The sequence below is a fragment of the Mastomys coucha genome, unplaced genomic scaffold, assembly GCF_008632895.1.
Source record: "Mastomys coucha isolate ucsf_1 unplaced genomic scaffold, UCSF_Mcou_1 pScaffold14, whole genome shotgun sequence".
NCBI classification, from domain to species: Eukaryota; Metazoa; Chordata; class Mammalia; order Rodentia; family Muridae; genus Mastomys; species Mastomys coucha.
In genome coordinates, this window is record NW_022196896.1 from 126,919,694 (window position 1) to 126,927,519 (window position 7,826).

Genomic DNA, 7,826 nt, shown 5'->3' on the forward strand with positions numbered 1-7,826 from the left:
AACAACAATCAATTTAACAGTGTTATATAGATGCTTGTCTACAGCAATACTGAAAATACATACGTTTTCCTCAGTATAAATTTTAAAAAACTCCAAACATATTAACTGTATATTTCAAAATACATCACTACTAGCATTTCCTTAAATGAACATAAATATAGAAAGTTTTTGTTTGTTTGTTTGTTTGTTTTGTATTTAGTAGAGTTTAAAGTCTTGGCTCTTACTGTGGTGCAAGCCCAAAATAAGAACAATTTTTAGACATTGGATTTCATTGTAATAAGGCTGTACTTCAATGACCCTCACATCACCAAAGGATTTTACCTCCATCATAGCTAAGCTGAGAGTTAACAGTTCTGCTGCGCCATGGAATGAATTGTAGGCTCGATTTTTGGATACACACTTCCTGCTATGGTCAAAGCTATTTGACTTGAGTGACTCTCTTCAACCTTTCAACCCTTGCATTACAACCTTTCCTGTCTCTACTGTGATTGGTCCTGAGCTTTGAGTGGGTGGGTAATATAGATGTCCCATGTATACTTTGACCAGTTGTGACTCTTTGCATTAAGAAAGTTCTCTGATGAAGTACGAGGGCTGTCCTAACACACAGGTATAAGGATACTAATTTAAGGGCAGTTGGATACTGTGTCCATTTAACAAAATAGAAGTAATAGGATTACACCTGGGGCCTGTGAGCTCCCCAGACATGGGTTCCTGGCCAGGTTTACAGGACCAGGCATGGAGTTACTTCTGGGAAGGAGGCCTTAAATATAGTCAGAGAGAGGAAATTTATAGTTTTATAAGGTGTACATTTACTTATTTTAAGAGTATATATTTGGAGTCAACCTACCCAAGAATTAATGCTCCTTCCCAAAGTTGTAGGTTGTCAAATTAAAATCTCAGCATGGTTATTGGACACTTGCCTCCTGGTGGCTCGTCAGGAGAGGTCTGGAGAGACCAAACCAATGCAGACAACTACAATAGCTCTTGACCACCCACCAGAGCTTGATAGTAAGTCCTTGTTGCCTGAAGACACCACACACACACACACACACACACACACACACACACACACACACACACTGGCAATCGACATGGAAAACTCGTGTTACAAACCAGGAACCGTCCTCCCTGCTGACTGGCTTTTATAGCAGAAAGTACTGCTATGTAGGTTGCTGGGCAAAGCAGTCCCACTCCAAAGCAGATTCTGTGAGGTACCTTTGCTTTTAAAGATGGAGGAGATATAACTAAAACATGTCCGTGGCCTTTATACTTAAAAGTAGAATTAACTATGACAACTTCAAATCTCACAAGTCATTTGTAGGAGACCAGAGAGATAAGAGAACACAAGAAATTACTGGAAAAAAAAAATCTTTATTCAGGTAAATAAAGCTTCCACTTCAGTTGCCAGCCTGAGATTATAATCTAAATAAAACAAAGAACCAAGGCAGCACTCTGTGCTCTGTGAGGGCTTTTAAAGTCAGTATCCCTTTCCCTTAAAGAACTCAACTGGGTTCTCCAAAGTAGTCCGACAAGATCCTTCCACTGTAATTTATATGGTATTTTCCATTCTAACAGCTGGGTCCTTTATGTTTGTAGAACTGCCATGTGGCACGCTGTTCAAAGCGATGGGGTTTTAGAAGTCCTGAAAGCAGGGCGCTCACTTAAAGCCTATATAGGGCATGTTACAAATTTAAAATATGAAAAGGAAAGGAATTCAGTTGCAAAGAGCATGAAACCCGAGTCCACACGCTTTTGCAAGGCCCTTTTAATGCAGTTAAAGGGGGACGAGGAGAAATGTTCACTCTCCCACTGTCAGCACAAATATGTGTACAGTGTAAGTGGCGTCAATGGCCCTCCAGGCCTTTCCCTTCAGCTAGCTCCAACAGGATTTAAAAATCAACAGCATTGTTAGGCCGCCCTTGTCTCTTAAAATAATTTATTTTTATTTGGAGAGAGAAGGTGTCACATTCCTGATTAGTCCTCATATTCAATATATCTGGGACTTTAATTGATTCATGTTTACTAATTATGCAAGATTAGAGATAGTTTGAAAATTTAATAAAAGTGCAGAGATACACTTTGGTTAGACATAAACCTGTTTTTTCATTCACATTTCAAACTGTGAACTTCAAGTTCAAATTATTACAACATAATATTGAATACTAATTTAATAACATTAAATATTAAATTGTTTACTATAGAGCTAAAGCTGGATATTATTACCACAAAAATAATTCTTATCTTTACTGCTTGACCCTGAAAGAGCAGAAGTAAAATTTTTCTTCTCATATGTTTACATTTTTAATATTAAATCTGTTTACCAGAAAGATTATACATATTCAAATTTTATAGTTAAACTAAACCACAGATTTGATTTAGAAGTTCCATTTTTTAAAAACTTTAATATTCAAGATTTTTAATAACTTTAATATCTAAGTTTAATTATTTCCTTTATTCTTTAGTTACAAGATAATAAAACACTTTACAGATCATGCATTAGAAACAGTGGAATATATGACACAAATAACTTACTTAGAATTTCTCAGTAAAATTCTTAGATGTATCTAAGACCTTTGCAAATTCAGTAAATGTAGACTATGCACCATGGCCAAAAACACTGTTGTAAAAGCAAACTCTGTGTTTTCAAAAAATGTCTGACAAATGGGGACTCGACCGGAGAAGACTTGCTGTATTCAGTGACGACAGTAAGTGAAAGGCACAGCTTGCATGCCACTGTGACAAAGGCTAGTATCAACCCTTTCCATCCGCCTCGCCTACGTGACCTCCTTTAAAAGCCTTGGAAGTCAGAGCTGGCCATGCCCAGTCCACCGCTCAGTCTAGCTTTTATATCTTCTCTACAGTCACCGTGTAGATCAAATTATCCGAACAAAAAGCGAAACCATTTTTGCAAAACATATAGAAATATTCTTTAAAAGTCATTAGAGAGGTGATGGCAGAAAAAAAAGAAAAAAGAAAAAGAAACCCTCAGCAAGAATCTTGTGTCAAATTTGTTACAACTCATGTTGGCTCCCAGTTTAAATAACTGTCGAACAAGTCCTAGGGGCCGAAACGGTCCGAGACACTCAGGAGGGACAGTGGATCCTAATGATAATGGCAATAATGGCTCTGCTCTCTCTCTATGTTACAATATAAAAGAGACATAAATCAATACAAACTAAATAAGATAATATCTATTGTTGCAAGAGCTCCGAAGACGTGCCATGGGGTCACATGGCAGAGAAAAGTGACAAGAAGCCAGTTAATATGACAGGAAGATAAGCATGGAGTTATCTCATTTGTATTCAATCATGGGCAAAAGAAGTCAGTCATATGCATATTTTAATGAAGTAGTCAATATAAGAGGGACAGTAAATTCATAAAAAGATGTTGATGCTAGGTGAACATGAAAAGGAAAGAAGATAGGAAAGAAGGCAGGGAGGAGGAAGCGAGGGAGGGAGGTAAGCGGCCATGGCTGTTGCAGTAAAATATGGAGGGTTAAACAAAAGTGCTAACAAGTTCACATCAGACGAATAGGCACAGGGGCCTGCTTAGGACTGAGAATTCTATATGGATGTTGTTCACATGTTTTAAAAGTGTGCAGCTCCATCTCTTTTTCACCTCTCATGGTTGCATGTCTATTTCATTGCCTGTTCTCACCCTCAAGGCTGTTACACAGAAATATTAAAAAACTAAATCTGCATATGAATGCGAAGCCAAAGCCAAGAAAAGCTTTGCAAGAAATGCTTAAGAAAATTCTTTGCAATAAAGACAATCATTCCATGTAAAAAATGTATTGCTGCATAAAAATAAATAGTACCTCGAATGGCAGAGAGAGAGAAAAATAGAATACAAATAAATTATACAATGCAGCAGATTCGCCAAGTCCCGTCTGGAAAGGAAGGCAGGAAATTGAGTTTTGAGCGTTAGAATTGCTCTCAGATCCCCCATATGCAAACTTCCTGAATATATATGCCAGATCCCCACTGTGGGAAACTACACACTCCATGGAGAGCTATCCGTTGTCACATCTCATGATAAGACCTATCGTCCCATGTGTATTTGTAGTCGCTGAAGAGTTCCTGTGCTCCACTCCACGTTCAGAATAGGACAGTGTGGGAGCATCCACTCCAGAGCCCTAACCTCTTCCACATTCCTTTGCGAGTATTGTTAACTTCTCACGCTGTTCATTGTAGGTCCAACTGAGTCAACTTCCTGTACCGGAGGTGAGACAATGCTTTCCCCTCCTCAGAGGTGGAATAACAGCGAAGCTGGAGTTTTCTTAGATTTGCTTACTCTAGTTTCCAATCAATGCCTTGAGAAGTGAATTCATTCACATACGAAATCTCTAATCTACTCTGAATGAACAGGCTAATATAAACAGTGTGAGGATAAAATGCTGTAATTCACTGCATTCACATTTTATGGCAATATAGATTCACAAGCCTTAAAACATGTAACTATCAATTACTTAAATATAAACTATTTTGTAGTTTGCAAAGCCAATACGTATTTTAATTTTTTCACTTACATTTTAGCTATTATAATTTTTAAATGTCATTTCCAGTTACAAAACTGGAAATAACAACATATAATAATAACTGCAATAACTATATGTGAAGTTTGAACATGTCGGTAATTCTGGCACTGGACGCAGGGAGATCAGAATGTCACAGTTAGCCTTGGCTACAGAACAAATTCAAAGCCACCCTGAGGTATATAAAATCATCTCAAAGATCACCGCCCCCCCCAAAAAAATGTTTTTAGGAAGTATTAGAAAATTAAGAAGAAATGAAGAAATATATTACAATAAATAATGATGAGTATTTTCAGTATTTTATGATCTTTCACTAATTATTTACATGCTGTACATATTATAGATTGCTGTATAGCCAAGCTACATATTCTAGATGAGGGTCTGTCTGCTTCCAGCCTGTATTGTGCTTCTAGTGTGTAAATGATACAGAGAAGAACTGCAGCTATAGTAAAGGATGCTCTTCGACTCTTAAACTTTTAGTTATTCTTTTAAAGAGAAAAAAACATGAAGGTGGCTAAGTAGTGAGCGGGGAGGAGGAGAAAAGAGTATGATCAAATATATTGGACAAAAAAATTAGAGAAAGCAGTATTAAAGAAAAATAACTATTTTCCAGAAATAAATCCAACTTATTCCTTTATTGATTCTAGTCCTTAGTAGCTATCAACAAACTGAATCCTATGTTCCTATGATCTTAGCAGCATCTCATCGGGATTTTTCCTTCACTGTTTTGTTACTTTGGGGGTTTCTGTTTGTTTGTTTACTTGTTGTGTTTTATTGTTGTTTTGCTTTATTTGTTTGACCAGTTTGTTGAATTCTTTTGTTTCATTTGCTTTTATTTTCTGTGTGTTTTGTTTTTATGACATGTTCTTACTATACAGCATTGGCTGCCCTGGAACCAACTACATGGACCAGGCTGACCTCCAATGCACAGAGTCCAACCTCCCTCTTCCTCCGGAGTGCTGTGTTCAAAGTCAACGCAAAGATTTCTGTTATTTGTCTTAACAGAAAAGAACTTACCTTTTCCAAATAAGCCGTTGAGTTTCTGCCACCCAAAATGGCTCTCGAGTCACGAACACTCACTTTTATATCTTTCACTTTATTAGAATTGAGTCGTAACAGCCTGATGGTGGTAGTCTCCATTTGATGAAAATTAAAAGGCGGCTGTCTTCACGTAACCATTGTGTCTCTTAGAGTAATGTGTCACCTCGAATTTCTATAAAAAGTATATTTTTTATAGAAAAGGTGAAACTGCACATTTTTACTCAATAACAATGATCCACAATTTTAAAGTTTTTCAATTAAATATCACACTGGCTCCAGAAACAGAAGAGATGGCCTTAATTGTATTGGTGCTTGTAACCATAGTGATCTCAGTTTTAAAGGACAGAGCTCTTAAAACTGTAGCTAAGATTTATTTGACACTTCCAGTCACTGTTAACATGTTAGCTCAATTAATTAATTTAATCCCCACGAGGAACTTCTGAGGTACAAACCATTATCATTTTAAGCATTTTAAGATGTAGAAGCTGGAAACAGAGAGGTCATGTGTCTATTAACATCTAATTAATCTGTTAAAAATCTCTAGTAAAAAGACTTACGTTAAAACCCTCCTGTGAGTCATTTTGCTCAAACTGTTGATGCAATTATTACAGAAAGAACTAAAAAACCCCTTTCATTTGTGGGGTAAACCTGACCTGCTTAGGGTGAGGGATGCCCTGCTTTCTAGTGCTAGGTTTAGAACGTTCTCACTATTTTGACATGCGTTGTTTTCTGGTGGTCTTCTATTCTTATGGTATTTGCACACATGCTTCCAGATTTAGAACATGAATTACACTGCTTCCGCCCTACTTCTGGCTTCTGATGGAGTTAATATTTTCTAAATCCTCTACAAATGTGGATCTGATCTTTGCTTTGAACTGAAACTTATGTAAGGAAACTGTTTTTAAGTTTCATAGTAGATTTAAACAGAAATCAATTAACGGAATCTCAAACGAGTAACAAGCAATTTGGTTACTAAAGCTACCACTAATAAAAGCTACTTAAAACGCACTGTGAATAGGAAATATTGACGACCAATCTCTAGACAGTCTGAAGGTCAGAAAATCTTTAATCGTATTTTTGATGATTATCTGCTTATATTGTTGGGAGATTTGCATATTCCTAGATTTGCTTTGCCTGTATTTATGAAGTATCAAACCTTGTTTTCAAAAGCATCTCGCTTATTAACTTAAGCTGGGAAGGAACATATCACACCATCTCACTGGGTGGTGAATATCCTCGGCCGCCAGTGAATCTTTACTAATGTCTGGCCTCCTGCTTTCTGTTCTCTTTGTTTCCAACACTGTTTTACCCTTCCCTTTGTCTTCTTTTCTATTCTTAAAATGTTCTGCATTTGTCTTTTCTTAATAAGACCTAGGTAAAAAATGTAATCTTTCATCCTGCCAATGAAGACACTACTTAGGGATTTTTTTCCTTCTCTTTTAATCATAATTGTATTTTCTCATAAAACTAGCATTTCATAAGTGTGTCTTTAGAGCAATTTGTGTTTTTTCTAAAACTCCACAAAAACTCTGACAGGTGGGGCAGTAGGTGCTCAGTTGTTTTCACGTTTGCACATGTATGGATACACGCGTGTCTGTGTAGGTGTGCATACACATGTGTGCTTCTCTAAGTGGAAGCGAGAGGTTGACATCAGGTTCCTTTCTGTTCACATCCCACCTTATATACCGAAGCAGAGTTACCCCGGAACTCACCAATTTAGCTAAGTCGAGTCATCCAGATCATTCTTGGTCCCCCAGACTCTGCCCCCTGAGTGCTGGGACTACAGGCAGACCACCACACCTACCTGGGTTTGGATCGCTGCTGGAGACCGGAACTCAGGCCCCTGAGCTTCACCTGCCAAGCTGTCTCCTCCGCATAAACGACACTTATCAGTCAGAGCTGCACTCTGCTGTCTTGGCTTTCCTATCACAATTCTTTGCTGTGGTCTACTTTATTCATCTCCTTCTGGTTTCTCTATGAAGTACGATCCCCCAAATGCTCATCTGTTCAAGGCAGGCTTCGCTGTTTGTGGCCCTATCAAGAGAATTGGGTAAGCAGAGGAATGGGTTTATCTTTGAATTAATGCCTTGACAACTCATAGCGAGGTGGGTTATCTGGAGTTGAGACCTAGCTGGAGTAGCTTGGGAGTGCTTTAAATGGTACATTACATCTCTGAGTATCCTGCCTAGTTTTCCACCCTTTCTGAAAGGTGTCTGTCTCTGTCGTCTCTGTCTCTGTCTCTGCCTCTCCC

The 7,826-nt window shown here is 37.9% G+C and overlaps 1 long non-coding RNA gene across 1 annotated transcript in view; it reads right to left on the reverse strand.

Annotated features, from left to right (window-relative positions):
- The window catches only part of LOC116089338, a 138,339-nt gene that overhangs the window by 33,412 nt on the left and 97,101 nt on the right, over positions 1–7,826 (reverse strand). Inside the window, exon 2 of the long non-coding RNA XR_004118289.1 lies at positions 7,380–7,609. This is a non-coding gene — a long non-coding RNA (uncharacterized LOC116089338). The remainder of the gene's footprint in view (positions 1–7,379; positions 7,610–7,826) is intronic.